Source organism: Lethenteron reissneri, chromosome 45 (assembly GCF_015708825.2).
Source record: "Lethenteron reissneri isolate LAM-NWPU_2019-01 chromosome 45, ASM1570882v1, whole genome shotgun sequence".
NCBI classification, from domain to species: Eukaryota; Metazoa; Chordata; class Hyperoartia; order Petromyzontiformes; family Petromyzontidae; genus Lethenteron; species Lethenteron reissneri.
The window spans coordinates 11,515,318-11,532,158 of NC_083823.1; the positions used below are offsets into that span (position 1 = coordinate 11,515,318).

General features: G+C 49.6%; 1 long non-coding RNA gene across 1 annotated transcript; it reads left to right on the forward strand.

The window, feature by feature from the left end:
* Window positions 1-7,316: 7,316 nt before the first annotated feature.
* Window positions 7,317-13,913, forward strand: LOC133353959 (uncharacterized). The gene is made up of 4 exons (XR_009756506.1): window positions 7,317-7,449; window positions 8,477-8,609; window positions 10,617-10,670; window positions 13,177-13,913. It is a non-coding gene; the product is annotated as an uncharacterized LOC133353959 (long non-coding RNA).
* Window positions 13,914-16,841: the final 2,928 nt, after the last annotated feature.

Below are 16,841 nucleotides of genomic sequence, written 5' to 3' on the forward strand. Positions count from 1 at the left end.
TACGTACGGTGCGATAGAAGTTCAACATACATGTTGTATGTTAGTGCTGTATGTTGTGCATTGGTGTTGCAGCCAGCCAGAAACCGGCGCGACCAACAATATCCCCAAGCTCTGTGGTCCTACATTGGGATAATTTGTCGATACCGCGTTGGCAGTGGTGCACAAATAAAACTCACTGAACACATTCGTTAATACCACGGCTGCATAAGAGGAAAATATATCATGGGCGATGTTTGAAGCAATGGGCCCCATTGCATGGCATATGTTTGCCCAGTTCCATTCAAGAGCGAGTATGCATGTGAGGGGAGAGAACCAACGCGTGCGAGGGGGAAACATTAAATCCCCTCGAGATGGAAATGTCTCCGCTTGCTGCGCTTCCAGACCCTGGATAGGCCAGGAGATGGCGACCTTAGCGACCACGGGGAGTTTCACAACATTTGTGTGGTGATCCACACGTGCACATACACACAGACTCACACACTCACACAGACTCACTCACTCACACAGACTCACACACTCACACAGACTCACTCACTCACACAGACTCACACACTCACACAGACTCACTCACTGACACAGACTCACACACTCACACAGACTCACACACTCACACAGACTCACTCACTCACACAGACTCACTCACTCACACACAGACTCACTCACTGACACAGACTCACTCATTCACACAGACTCACTCACTCACACAGACTCACACACTCACACAGATTCACTCACTCACACAGACTCACACACTCACACAGATTCACTCACTCACACAGACTCACACACTCACACAGACTCACACACTCACACAGACTCACTCACACAGACTCACACACAGACTCACTCACTCACACAGACTCACACACTCACACAGACTCACTCACTCACACAGACTCACTCACTCACACAGACTCACACACTCACACAGACTCACACACTCACACAGACTCACTCACTCACACAGACTCACACACTCACACAGACTCACTCACTCACACAGACTCACACACTCACACAGACTCACTCACTCACAGACTCACTCACTCACACAGACTCACTCACTCACACAGACTCACAGACTCACACACTCACTCACTCACACAGACTCACACACTCACACAGACTCACTCACTCACACAGACTCACACACTCACACAGACTCACTCACTCACACAGACTCACTCACTCACACAGACTCACACACACAGACTCACTCACTCACACAGACTCACACACTCACACAGACTCACTCACTCACACAGATTCACACACTCACACAGACTCACACACTCACACAGACTCACTCACTCACACAGACTCACTCACTCACACAGACTCACACACTCACACAGACTCACTCACACAGACTCACACACTCACACAGACTCACTCACTCACACAGACTCACAACCACTCACAACAGACTCCACTCACTCACACAGACCTCACACAGACTCACTCACTCACACAGACTGCACTCACTCACACAGACTCACTCACTCACACAGACTCACAACACTCACACAGATTCACTCACTCACACAGACTCACACACTCACACAGACTCACTCACTCACAACAGACTCACTCACACAGACTCACACACTCACACAGGACTCACACACTCACACAGACTCACTCACTCACACAGACTCACTCACTCACACAGACTCACTCACTGACACAGACTCACTCATTCACACAGACTCACATACTCACACAGGACTCACTCACTCACACAGACTCACTCACTCACACAGACTCACACACTCACACAGATCACTCACTCACACAGACTCACTCACTCACACAGACTCACACACTCACACAGACTCACTCACTCACACAGACTCACTCACTCACACAGACTCACACACTCACACAGACTCACTCACTCACAACAGACTCACACACTCACACAGACTCACTCACTCACAGACTCACTCAACTCACACAGACTCACTCACTCACACAGACTCACACACTCACACAGACTCACACACTCACACAGACTTCACTCACTCACACAGACTCACACACTCACACAGACTGCACTCACTCACACAGACTCACTCACTCACACAGACTCACACACTCACACAGACTCACTCACTCACACAGACTCACACACTCACACAGACTCACTCACTCACACAGACTCACACACTCACACAGACTCACACACTCACACAGACTCACTCACTGACACAGACTCAATCACTGACACAGACTCACACACTCACACAGACTCACTCACTCACACAGACTCACACACTCACACAGACTCACTCACTCACACAGACTCACTCACACAGACTCACACACTCACACAGACTCACACACTCACACAGACTCACTCACTCACACAGACTCACTCACTCACACAGACTCACACACTCACACAGACTCACTCACTCACACAGACTCACACACTCACACAGACTCATACACGTCACACAGACTCACTCACTCACACAGACTCACACAGACTCACTCACTCACACAGACTCACTCACTCCACACAGACTCACACACTCACACAAGATTCACTCACTCACACAGACTCAACACACTCACACAGACTCACTCACTCACACAGACTCACTCACACAGACTCACACACTCACACAGACTCACACACTCACACAGACTCACTCACTCACACAGACTCACACAGACTCACTCACTCACACAGACTCACTCACTCACACAGACTCACTCACTGACACAGACTCACACACTCACACAGACTCACACAGACTCACTCACTCACACAGACTCACACACTCACACAGACTCACACACTCACTCACTCACACAGACTCACTCACTCACACAGACTCACTCACTCACACAGACTCACACACACTCACTCACTCACACAGACTCACTCACACAGACTCACACACTCACACAGACCCACACACTCACACAGACTCACACACTCACACAGACTCACTCACTCACACAGACTCACACACTCACACAGACTCACTCACTCACACAGACTCACACACTCACACAGACTCACACACTCACACAGACTCACTCACTGACACAGACTCACTCACTGACACAGACTCACACACTCACACAGACTCACTCACTCACACAGACTCACACACTCACACAGACTCACTCACTCACACAGACTCACTCACACAGACTCACACACTCACACAGACTCACACACTCACACAGACTCACTCACTCACACAGACTCACTCACTCACACAGACTCACACACTCACACAGACTCACTCACTCACACAGACTCACACACTCACACAGACTCATACACTCACACAGACTCACTCACTCACACAGACTCACACAGACTCACTCACTCACACAGACTCACTCACTCACACAGACTCACACACTCACACAGATTCACTCACTCACACAGACTCACACACTCACACAGACTCACTCACTCACACAGACTCACTCACACAGACTCACTCACTCACACAGACTCACACACTCACACAGACTCACACAGACTCACTCACTCACACAGACTCACTCACTGACACAGACTCACACACTCACACAGACTCACACACTCACACAGACTCACTCACTCACACAGACTCACCACACTCACACAGACTCACACACTCACTCACTCACACAGACTCACTCACTCACACAGACTCACTCACTCACACAGACTCACACACACTCACACACTCACACAGACTCACTCACTCACACAGACTCACTCACTCACACAGACTCACTCACACAGACTCACACACTCACACAGACTCACTCACTCACACAGACTCACTCACTGACACAGATCCCCCGTATATCCTGAACAGACTGTTGGGGCAAGTGCTGTTAGCGAGCACCTATGCACGGCACACGAGGGAGTGGGTAGCCAGGACCACGCCCGGCCGCCTTTGTCTCCCTAGTGACGATGTTTACACAAAGCACCGCGCTAACCGCTGCACCGCCGCTCCCCACTGTTACAGTGCAGCACTGTCCCCAGGTAAGATGGCCGCCCGCCCCCACGTGACTCGGCGCGCGCACTCGGCACGTGGTGTCAGCACCACGTGGTGTCACCCAGTGCGCGCGGTCTCGCGCCGCCATCACTGCTCACGGAGTCGCTGCCGCGTGAGTCTCTGGGCCTCTGTGTGAGTCTCTCTGTGTGAGTCTCTGTGTGAGAGTCTCTCTGTGCGAGTCTCTGTGTGTGAGTCTCTGTGTGAGGGTCTCTGTGTGAGTCTCTCTGTGTGAGCCTCTGTGTGAGAGTCTCTCTGTGCGAGGCTCTGTGTGAGGGTCTCTGTGTGCGAGTCTCTGTGTGAGGGTCTCTGTGTGCGAGTCTCTGTGTGAGGGTCTCTGTGTGAGTCTCTGGGTGAGAGTCTCTGAGTCTCTGGGTGAGTCTCTCTGTGTGAGTCTCTCTGTGTGTGAGTCTCTGTGTGAGAGTCTCTGTGTGAGAGTCTCTGTGTGAGTCTCTGTGTGAGAGTCTCTGTGTGAGTCTCTGGGTGAGAGTCTCTGAGTCTCTGGGTGAGTCTCTCTGTGTGAGTCTCTCTGTGTGAGAGTCTCTGGGTGAGTCTCTGTGTGAGTCTCTGAGTCTCTGGGTGAGTCTCTGTGTGTGACTCTCTTTGTGTGAGTCTCTGTGTGAGAGTCTCTGTGTGAGAGTCTCTGAGTCTCTGTGTGAGAGTCTCTGGGTGAGAGTCTCTGGGTCTCTGTGTGAGAGTCTCTGGGTCTCTGTGTGAGAGTCTCTGGGTCTCTATGTGAGAGTCTTTGGGTGAAAGTCTCTGAGTCTCTGTGTGAGAGTCTCTGAGTCTCTGTGTGAGAGTCTCTGAGTCTCTGGGTGAGAGTCTCTGAGTCTCTGGGTGAGTCTCTGTGCGAGTCTCTGTGTGAGAGTCTCTGAGTCTCTGTGTGAGAGTCTCTGAGTCTCTGTGTGAGTCTGTGGGTGAGAGTCTCTGAGTCTCTGGGTGAGAGTCTCTGTGTGAGAGTCTCTCTGTGTGAGTCTCTGTGTGAGGGTCTCTGTGTGAGAGTCTCTGAGTCTCTGGGTGAGTGTCTCTGTGTGAGAGTCTCTGTGTGAGAGTTTCTGAGTCTCTGGGTGAGAGTCTCTGTGTGTGAGTCTCTGTGTGAGAGTCTCTGAGTCTCTGGGTGAGAGTCTCTGAGTCTCTGTGTGAGTCTCTGGGTGAGAGTATCTGTGTGAGAGTCTCTGAGTCTCTGGGTGAGAGTCTCTGAGTCTCTGTGTGAGAGTCTCTGAGTCTCTGTGTGAGAGTCTCTGAGTCTCTGTGTGAGAGTCTCTGGGTCTCTGTGTGAGAGTCTCTGGGTCTCTGTGTGAGAGTCTCTGGGTCTCTGTGTGAGAGTCTCTGGGTGAGAGTCTCTGGGTCTCTGTGTGAGAGTCTCTGAGTCTCTGTGTGAGAGTCTCTGAGTCTCTGTGTGAGAGTCTCTGAGTCTCTGTGTGAGAGTCTCTGAGTCTCTGTGTGATAGTCTCTGGGTCTCTGTGTGAGAGTCTCTGAGTGAGAGTCTCTGGGTCTCTGTGTGAGAGTCTCTGAGTCTCTGGGTGAGAGTCTCTGAGTCTCTGGGTGAGAGTCTCTGAGTCTCTGTGTGAGAGTCTGTGTGAGTCTCTGTGTGAGAGTCTCTGAGTCTCTGGGTGAGAGTCTCTGGATCTCTGTGTGACAGTCTCTGGGTCTCTGTGTGAGAGTCTCTGGGTGAGAGTCTCTGGGTCTCTGTGTGAGAGTCTCTGAGTCTCTGGGTGAGAGTCTCTGAGTCTCTGTGTGAGAGTCTGTGTGAGTCTCTGTGTGAGAGTCTCTGGGTGAGAGTCTCTGGGTCTCTGTGTGAGAGTCTCTGGGTCTCTGTGTGAGAATCTCTGGGTGAGAGTCTCTGGGTCTCTGTGTGAGAGTCTCTGAGTCTCTGTGTGAGAGTCTCTGGGTGAGAGTCTCTGGGTCTCTGTGTGAGAGTCTCTGGGTGAGAGTCTCTGGGTCTCTGTGTGAGTGTCTCTGGGTGAGAGTCTCTGAGTCTCTGGGTGAGAGTCTCTGAGTCTGGGTGAGAGTCTCTGGGTCTCTGTGTGAGAGTCTCTGGGTCTCTGTGTGAGGGTCTCTGGGTGAGAGTCTCTGGGTGAGAGTCTCTGGGTCTCTGTGTGAGAGTCTCTGGGTGAGAGTCTCTGATTCTCTGGGTGAGAGTCTCTGAGTCTCTGGGTGAGAGTCTCTGGGTCTCTGTGTGAGAGTCTCTGGGTGAGAGTCTCTGGGTCTCTGTGTGAGTGTCTCTGGGTGAGAGTCTCTGAGTCTCTGGGTGAGAGTCTCTGAGTCTCTGGGTGAGAGTCTCTGAGTCTCTGGGTGAGAGTCTCTGGGTCTCTGTGTGAGAGTCTCTGTGTGAGAGTCTCTGGGTGAGAGTCTCTGAGTCTCTGGGTGAGAGTCTCTGGGTCTCTGTGTGAGAGTCTCTGGGTCTCTGTGTGAGAGTCTCTGGGTGAGATTCTCTGGGTGAGAGTCTCTGAGTCTCTGGGTGAGAGTCTCTGGGTCTCTGTGTGAGAGTCTCTGGGTGAGAGTCTCTGAGTCTCTGGGTGAGAGTCTCTGAGTCTCTGGGTGAGAGTCTCTGGGTCTCTGTGTGAGAGTCTCTGGGTGAGAGTCTCTGGGTCTCTGTGTGAGGGTCTCTGGGTCTCTGTGTGAGGGTCTCTGGGTCTCTGTGTGAGAGTCTCTGGGTCTCTGTGTGAGAGTCTCTGGGTGAGAGTCTCTGAGTCTCTGGGTGAGAGTCTCTGGGTCTCTGTGTGAGGGTCTCTGGGTCTCTGTGTGAGAGTATCTGGGTCTCTGTGTGAGGGTCTCTGTATGCGAGTCTCTGTGTCTCTGTGTCTCTGTGTGAGAGTCTCTGTGTGAGGGTCTCTGTGTGAGAGTCTCTGGGTCTCTGTGTGAGAGTCTATGGGTCTCTGTGTGAGAGTCTCTGGGTCTCTGTGTGAGGGTCTCTGTGTAAGAGTCTCTGGGTCTCTGTGTGAGGGTCTCTGTGTCAGAGTCTCTGGGTCTCTGTGTGAGGGTCTCTGTGTCAGAGTCTCTGGGTCTCGGTGTGAGAGTCTCTGGGTCTCTGTGTGAGAATCTCTGTTGAGAGTCTCTGGGTCTCTATGTAAGAGTCTCTGGGTCTCTGTGTAAGTCTCTGGGTCTCTGTGTGAGAATCTCTGTGTGAGAGTCTCTGGGTCTCTGTGTGAGGGTCTCTGTGTGAGAGTCTCTGGGTCTCTGTGTGAGGGTCTCTGTGTGAGAGTATCTGGGTCTCTGTGTGAGAGTCTGGTTCTGGTGCAAGAAACATAAGAATGAAGCCTGCCAATGCCCCCCTCTGCTCCACGTGGCATGGCACTGCAGCAACTCCCCGCCCGTGTGGGCCCGTGCAGTTGTACCGCCTGCACACGCGGCAGGAGACGTGGCCACTGGTGGTGTGCCGCGTGCTCGTAGTTTTAGTGGACTGTATCGTCCTTGCCCGCACAGGAAATCAAAGGTAATTGTTTATAGCACGGCCTACATGCGCGTGCGTTTTGTGTTTTAGTGTTTGTTCTTGCTCCGCACATCAGATTAGCACCATTGGCTACGTACGGTGCGAAAGAAGTTAGTTTAAATTTCTACATCCGTTAAAGGAGTAGATGATGGAAAATGTAAAACTGAAGTCTCGCGTAAGGCAGTGTGGCGCTTACAGAAAGACACGCCTTTAGCTCGTGCAGTTACAGTCGTCTCAAGGAGACGCCACATGAAGATGCGTGAAGGTAATTTAATTTCTGACGGGGAGAAACAGCGGCAACTCGAAATATAAACCATTCTTGGGAGCCTCCCTTAGGTCAGTTCGGCCTTAAATGAGTACTCGGTTCATTGCGAGTGTAGATTCGGGAGACAAAGACGGCTGTGATTCTGCTTACACGACCACTAACAGCACGCTGCTGGCCTTCATAGAGGCTCACTCGCTACGCTTGATGTTCAGAGCTAAAAGTAGCGAATTGAGTCCCCGAAAGAAGATCTGAGCAGGCCATAAAATAAGGGACAATAAACTCAGAATAGTTTTTAACGCTTTTCATCGTCAACGCCTGCTGTTGTATCATTTCAAGCGGCATTGGTTCAACACAAGCATGTAAGAATTGTTTCAATACCACCAGGTAAATTAGTTGCTAGATGTACTGTTAATGTATGAAGTTCATAGTTTAAATAAAAGTAATCTAATGTCCGCGATTTTGAATTATCCGCGGCTGTCCTCCCTGTCAGCACGAATAATCGATAATCTACTTTATTAGCTGACGTCCAAAGAAAATCCTAAATGAATGAAAATCAGGTCTACGATTGTCATTCAATTATAGACCTGATTGATTGAAAATCAGGTCCATCGTCATAATTACAGACCCCTTAATCTGTGATGATGACGAGGAGTGGCCGCTTTCAAATGGGAAAAGTCGACGCTGTCTTTGCGCGTCAGGTGCTGCCTTAGCACTTGTTCTGATCCCATGCCTTGGTTGGGATTTTAAAAAATGTCTGTTTCCCAGTGGAGCCTGGGACGCGTCACGCAGCCGCCCCTACCTGCTGCCGGTGTGCGGACACGCGTCTCGTGTGGAGCATGCCTGCAGGACAAAGGCACGCGCACGCGCGGGCTGCGAGTTTGTGTGCCCGACCTGCAAGGTACAGCTATGACAGTCGTATGGCCACGTTGTGTACGAGTGTGTATGTCAGGGTGTTTGTATCTGCCTGCATGTGCACAATAGTGCAGCGGTTAGCGCTACGCTGCGCTACGAACCCGGCGACACGAGTTCGATTCCCGCTCATGGCCGCCAACACTGGTGACGATTATATGAACCAGCCCTGGACCTCCCCTAAAGTTGACTCGGCGTCAAATGAGTACCTAGTACAGTGTGTAAACAACGCCACTGGGGAGACAAAGGCGGCCGGGCTTGATGTTGGCCAAACACCCTCTCGTGCCGTGCCGGCCTTCACGGATGCTACTCACTATCGGCACTTGCCCCAACAGTCTGTTAAGGCTACACGGGGGATCTTTGTCTTTTGTATGTGAACGTGTTATCAAAACGCCTCTCGGCTGGTTTCGTGTGAAGTCCCCAGTGGTGTAACTGGGTGCTACTGCAGTGGATAAAACAACCTGCAAATATGAGCCAAAGATTTATTTGTTAACAGTGAAAGCGAAGTTTTTCAGGCATTGTCAAAAACATTTTGCAAGGGACCAGAATGGATGAATCCGAGTCAACGACACAAGATGTCGCTTGCTTCTGTCTGTGATTTGCAGTTACGAGTTTTACTCACTCTGCCACGTTTGCAATAGTTTCCTTGTATTTGGCAAGCAATCGGAGAGGGACAAACGGTGATGCCATCTTTTTTGTACGCTTTCTCTTTTTGAAAATGTTGCTGCTTGACATTTTAATGGTACACTACCAAGCTGTCAGTTGAATATGTAGCAGGCTTTCGCGACCAATGTCCATAATCGAGGTTTTTGGGTTAGATTGCGTAAATATAATAAATGTCGTTAATCCCGGCACCACCCAATACGGTCAATTAGTAAGGTTTGTCACGTAACCAAAACATGCCAATTCATGACTAGTACAGCTCATCGTTGGAAAGTAAAGATGTATTAAAATACAGGAAAATATATTGTTATCCGGCATTCTACAATCTGGAATGCTCTTCACTAACCAGCATCTGTCGTAAACGGCAATGCGAATCTTCCTTCATGTACAGACAGTCCACAGGTTGCGAAATATCTGACTTGAGGAAATCTAACCTAATGGGAATGCTTCCATAAATCATGTAACAATAAAACATCGATATGCAGACATTCTTGCGTTAATTACGTAAGCGCAAATATTGCAGCACAGTGAGGTTTGCGGATGAATACCGTGGAGCGAGACGTAAGGCGAGGGGCAACCTTACGCCTCGCTTGAGCTCCACAAGGGTTAAGGCATTTATTGTCGTCTTATGTAATTCTTTCATTTCGTAGCATTATGTCATTGCTTGTTTTATATGCTGAGAGCTTGTTTTTCCCCATGTTTCTATTGCTAGTTTTCTTCATTTAAGTTTATTTCATGAGTTTTTTACTGTATGTACTTTATTTAACACAATTCTACTTCAGTTGCTTATGCACTCAGCCCAGTATCAAGGAGGATATCTGTGTTGTGTCCAGCCCCATGGCAAGGGGGGGGGGGGGGGTATCTGTGTTTTGTCCAGCCCCCTGGCAAGGGGGGGTATCTGTGTTGTGTCCAGCCCCGTGGCAAGGGGGTATCTGTGTTGTGTCCAGCCCCGTGGCAAGGGAGGTATCTGTGTTGTGTCCAGCCGCATGGAAAGGGGGGGTATCTGTGTTGTGTCCAGCCCCGTGGCAAGGGGGTATCTGTGTTGTGTCCAGCCACATGGCAAGGGGGGGGTATCTGTGTTGTGTCCAGCCCCGTGGCAAGGGGGGTATCTGTGTTGTGTCCAGCCCCGTGGCAAGGGGGGTATCTGTGTTGTGTCCAGCCCCGTGGCAAGGGGGGTATCTGTGTTGTGTCCAGCCCCGTGGCAAGGGGGGTATCTGTGTTGTGTCCAGCCCCGTGGCAAAGGGGGTATCTGTGTTGTGTCCAGCCCCGTGGCTAGGGGGGGATATTGGTGTTTTGCGATGATGCCTACTCACACCTTCGTCTCCTTCGTCAGGTCCCCGGCCTCCTACCTGCAGCCCGACGAAGCGCTTGGAAATTTCCTACCCACGTGAGCATCACCGCTCTCCCCCTCGCCTCTGCGGCCGCTCGGCTCATCTCCGTGTGCGCGATAATGCGTGGTGACATGTTTATTGCATTTCTCTTTTTTTTATACTAACTGCTATAAACTAAACTTTTTTATTTTAAGTGCCTACTGAACTATATAGCTATTTTTCAGAAGTGACCTGGCTAGTGTAATAAAAGACTCCGTTGGTCACTGTTGGTCTCCTTTGGCCTTTTATTTAGTTTCTTTCTCCGCACCCCGCTGGTCCTGTCCGCGGACCAGCGTCGTCTAGCGCGCGCCCCGCACGCGCGACCTCATCGGCTCCTCCACTCTTCCTCACACCCCGCTAGTCCTGACAGGGGACCAGCGTCTCCTCGCGCGCGCCCACGCACGCTCCTCCGTTAGCTCCTCCACTCCCGCACTCCGCTGGCCGACGGCGTGCTGAAGGTCCTTCGGCCACGTGGCCGATGGCGTGGATCTCCTCTCACCACCCAACGTGGCTCAGCCTCTTTACTCCGCAACTCCCCCGATTTCTTCCGAGCTCCCACTTATATCCTCTCCCCCACGTGACCCTGACTCCTCCCCTTCCGGATCGTCAGATACGGCCTTCCCATACTGCCCTGCTGGCTCCACCCCCATTCACCTCGCTTCCAATTGGAGCCGAGGTGAACGGCGGCCCCTCCCACACGCCCCCCATACTGGGCTCTGCCCCCCAATAACCCGGGCCATGTGATTGGGCCAGAGCCCAGCAGCAAACCCCATTTACGCTCTCATTTCACTACAAATAATAGTTCAACGAAGGGGCTTATGTGCAAATGTTAATTAGCCAAATACTATTAAGGCATCTTGAATCTAAATGTAGAGGGGAAAACCAGAGGACCCAGAGAAAAATCCACGCGACTGCGGAGGAAACATGCAAACTCCAAATTTACAGCAGGCGTCAGGGTCGGGATGGAACCCACGCCCTCCTGTATACCACGCCACCATGAAACTATACTGCCAGCCACCGTCCAACATTCACAAGGTTCAGAAATTCCCTTCGCGGCCTGCGGAACACGCTGCAGATAAAGTTATATAGGGTGGGCACAGAGTACCCACAGTTCCCAGTGTCCACCCCCTACCCACAAGCCTCACCCTTCCCTACCCACAAGCCTCGTCCCTCACCACTCCCTTATCACAATCCTCACCCTTCCCTACTCCCTACCCACAAACCTCACCCATCCCCTACCCACAAGCATACAGGCACCACTCGCGTGGGCGCAACGTGCACAGGTGCAATGAAGGCAGGCCCAATACATAGTGGCATTGCTCAAGATTGCTTTATCAGATCCTCAGTAAGTCTGCACTCCAGCTAACATTGTAGATCGCGGCGCAGACAGCCGAGTTACATGGAAGCGCTAGAGTTTGCTCTACACGGAGCGTTAACGGCCCGCCTCCATTCCGAGCATGCGTGGAAGCGTGCTCAGCAGCGTCAAAGCGAGCCGCCGTGAGTTGGGCAAGAACGTTGACAGCCCTGACCATGTGGAACGTGGCTCGTTCAGATGGCGCGGCGACTCTCGATCGCGAGCTTTCACTCTAGCGGCGTTGTGACTCGTTGGGGCCGCTCCGTGTCAATGACCCGCGGCGGTCTCGACTGTTGCCCAGCCCAGGACTCTGGGCCTCAATAGCCTATGCAGAGCCAACGCCCTCCAAAACGTTGACCTGCAGCATGTTGCGTGGCAGAAAGGGAATTGCTGAATGTTACGAGGAATGTTGGACCAGTGGCTCGTGGTATGGACTAGAGCAGGGGTCGGGAACCTTTTTGACTGGGAGAGCCATAAAAGCCAAATATTTCTAAATATATTTCATTGAGAGCCATATAGTATTTTTAACGTATAATAAATTAAATATGTCTTACTTTTAATGCGACTTCTGGTGCTGCATGGTTTTGCTGATGGCATTGTAGTCTGGTTCATACGTGGTGAGGTTGAGCTTCATGCAGGCGTGACCCGTGAAATTTATCTTCAAAACTAATTTCTGTTTACTTTAAAATGACCCAGTATTATTAAGCAATATCACAAGTATTTTAAAATCAGTTCCAAACTGATTTTTTATTATTATTATTTTTTCCAACTCAAAATTGTCTGGGAGCCATATGCCGTCACCGGAAGAGCCATATATGGCTCGCGAGCCATAGGTTCCCGACCGCTGGACTAGAGAAACAAGTTTTCCATTCATGAAAAATGTAACGTGATCTATTTGGTGTTTGAACATCTTAAGACATGTTTTATTGCCAGAAAGGGTAAAACTTATTGTTATTCTTTATACTTCGATGCTGACAACAAGGTCCCATGACAAGTTAAAAAAACAATTCCACAAATGACTAAACTCCCTAAGTCTTCGTAACAGCCGTGCTTCATTGCTTTGTGTAGCAGCGCCACCGTGTGGATGGAGCCTCATAGCACTTGGAGTGTGGCATTTTTTTTATTGTGTGTGGACATCGCGTTGCGGCCTGTGTGTGCGGGGCGTGCAGGCTGAAGGAAATGCTGGAGGAGCGATTTGGTGGGAAGCCTCGGCCGCTCTACCCCGAGCGGTCGCTCGCGCAGGGCGGCCGCGGCGCTGGCGTCTGGCACCGATCTTGTCGAGGGCTCTGTACAGCACAAACCACTGCACCTGGGCCACGGCCCGAATCCAAAGCCTCCGTTCTGACGGTCAGATTCAGGTCTGTTCCCGTAGTCGAGTTCACGTTTAAATTTATGCTGGGCAATGAGTTGATTGAAACCTAGAGATGTAAAATAGCAGACAGGTCACTTCTGTCACCAGGCCGTTTAGCTGCGTTCCAACCAAGGCTTTTTCTATTTCCACACCTCCGATTAGCACAGTTGGCTATGTACGGTGCGAAAGAAGTTCAACATAAATATTCATAAGTTTGTTTACCCCAAAAAGACCTCAAGCTTTCACGACCATTATCCATAATCGAGGTTTTTGGGTTAGACGACGTAAATATGAATGTGTCGTTCAACCCGCCACCGCCAACACAGCCAATTACTGTAGTGAGGTTTGTCACGTAATCAAAACGTGCTAATTCGTTACTAGTTCAGCACACTGGTGTGTTCGAGAGTAAACCCCCAACATTTACAATTCAATACTCTTTGGTTCTTTTGGTAAAGTCACGTAGGTATAAAATAAAATTTACAATTCGAGTACGACGTTTTGTCAGTAATTCCAACTCACATCAACAGGCGATAGCCAGGGTTGTTAAGAGCGAAGCAGGAGGATTTCTCAAGAGATAAATGTGATGTCTCACTTGTGGGGCAATTAGGCCGTAGGCCGAAGGCTGGGGGGGGGGGGGGGAGGTTATGAATGCATATAAATTACAATGGATATCCAATATCGGTTGGGTTATTCATAGGATAATCAACAGACATACATTCACATTATGCATGCACACCATGCATATCCATCCTGCCGTTTTTGGTTGCAAGAAAGACGGGTTTTTTTTATTCCAGCGTTCAGATAGTTGCCCAGTACCAGTTACGTTGCCATGGCGTGTTGTAGGCTGAAGCATTGACGCTAGAGGATGACCGAAACTGAATTTCTGGTTTCGGCCGAAACCGAAACCAGACCGAAAGTTAAATATTAGCTTTTGGCCGAAACCGAAGCCGAAACCGAAAGTTGAACTTCACTTTCGGCCAAAACCGAAAGTTGAACTTCACTTTCGACCGAGACCAAAACCGAAAGGTTTATAACCAAAGTTACCGAACACAAGATTTATGAAATACTAGCTTTACTACCCGGCTTCGCCCGGGACTTGGATTCACCACGGCCGGCTGCCTTTGTCTCCCCAGTGGCGATGTTGACACACCACTTACTCGTTTGAGGCTGAGTCGACCTAGGGGAGGCCCAGGACCAGTTCAAATAATCGTCACCGGCGGTGGCAATGAGTGGGAATTGAACTTGGGTCGTCGGGTTCGTAGCGCAGCGCGCGAATCGCTACGCAGTCGCTGCCCCCCCCTACATACACACAGGATAAGGACAAAAATCCACCATGTAGCCTGTGAGACTGTAGGGGGCAAGTGCTGTTAGCGAGTACCTATGAAGGCCGGCATGGCACACGAGGGGGTGGGTGGCCAGCACCACGCCATGTTCGTAGCGCTAAGCGCTACACATGCGCGGGTGACATGACAGATGTGACGTCACAGCTCGCTTGCCGTGCAAAATATATGCATTATTGCACCCCCCCCCCCCAAAAAAATAATACCAAAGTGTATGCATGGTGTACAGTATGGAAAGTACCCACATGGCAAATTTAAAGTTTGTTGCATGTCGGGAAGTACGCTAAACATTTTGAACAGACACATTCACAAATTTTCATTTTTTATATATAGGTCATGATGCAATGCTACTTTAATAAAACATGTATCTAGAACTAATCATTCAGAGCCTGCAGTAAGAGTCGTTAAATATCAAATCTTTAGGTGTTACTTAGTGATTATATCTAAACAAACGAATGTTGTAGTTAAGAAATACCAGTTTTTCCGCATTCTCGCCCAGCAGGTTGCTGTTTCTTGCATCAGAATCGACTTTAGTGATTAACTGCTCCGTTTATTAAGTTTAATTTTCTACTTCACTCAGATTCGTAATTTTGTTATCACTAATTCGCTACGTAACTATTAACTAACTGAATAACAATATTGTCAGATTTCGATTTAAAGCTTTCGTGACTGCAGGGATTCATCTTCTTGGTTCTTTCGGTAAAGTCACATAGAAGGGAAATAATAAAATAATAAAAATAAAACATAATAAAATAATTCTCACGACGTTTCGGCCACAACGCCAGCAGCTGTCCTCAGGTGAAGAATTCTTCATTTTTTTTATTATGTTTTATTTTTATTATTTTATTACTTCCCTTCTAAGTGACTTTACCGAAAGAACCAAGAAGAATATTGTCAGACTTCGAATCTCGGTATCAACACGCGTGTAGAGTGAAGAGAACGCAACACATAAGCCAAGGCGGGCAGGCGGCTGGGAACAGACAACAACGGCACTTTGTTGTCGTCCCGCCAAAGAGACTCCACCCACGGATGCAAAAGCAGGCTGCCGTCTGTTGACATTAACAGACCATCGTTGCGGCTGTAACCTCGCTCCCAAGCTGCTGCTGATGTGTTTTTGCAGCCTATCGCAGGATTGCCTAGCGCCGACTGACCGGCCGATAGGCAGAGAGATAAACGTAGCACTAGCGTTACATTCTAAAAATAGATCTTCGGTTGACCGAAAGTCAATATCAGTTTCGGCCGAAATCGAAAGTAAACCGAAAGTAAAAAATGTACTTTCGGCCGAAACCGAACGTATGTCGAAAGCGGCCATTTGCCAACTTTCGGCACCGAAACCGAATTTCGGTCGGCCTTTACTTTACGCATCACCTCTGTGCGACCGACTGGGGATCGCAGCAACTTGAAAAGGTGATCAAATGTACAAGAGGGGTTGGTATGAATCCTATTGCTATTTGGGACTTAGCTTGGAAAAACAAAACCAAGCATGTGTTTATCAAAGGATTATTCAATATTGGGCCAAAAAAGGATTGTTGATTACAGTAGACTCTCCATTTTCCACACTAATGACCGGGAGGATGGCCACGGATAATTCAAAATCGTGGATAATCCCAAATATTCATTTTCCGTGGATCTCTATGCCAAAAACCACTAAAGTATAGTGGTATAAGTTATGTTTAAGTTAAGAAAATTGAGTTGGTTAATGAATTAAACTAAAATTGTAGAACTCGCGATAGATCGATGCGCGTGCTCAATGATAACAATTTCCTGCTCCCGCGCAGACGACTCGGCCCACAAAGGGGACAGCAGCAGAGCCACGTCAATCAACATGGACAATTTTACGTGATTGCATTTACTGATCTGACCGAGGTGGTGGCACGTGCCTGTAAACTCATGGGGCTGAAAGGTGGCAGTATAGAAAGTTGGGGCACGTGACTTATCTGTGCGCGGCCCTGTGAATGTTGTCCCCTTGTGCTCGTGGGCTTTCGCTCATTACTCAGTGCTGCAAAGCAGTGGCAATGGGAGCCAAGTACAGTAGACTCTCGATTGTTCGTGCTAATTAGGGGAGGACGGCTGCACTAAGACCCATAGAATCATACACAGACACACAGCCTCACACAGACACCCATTGACTCACACAGAAACC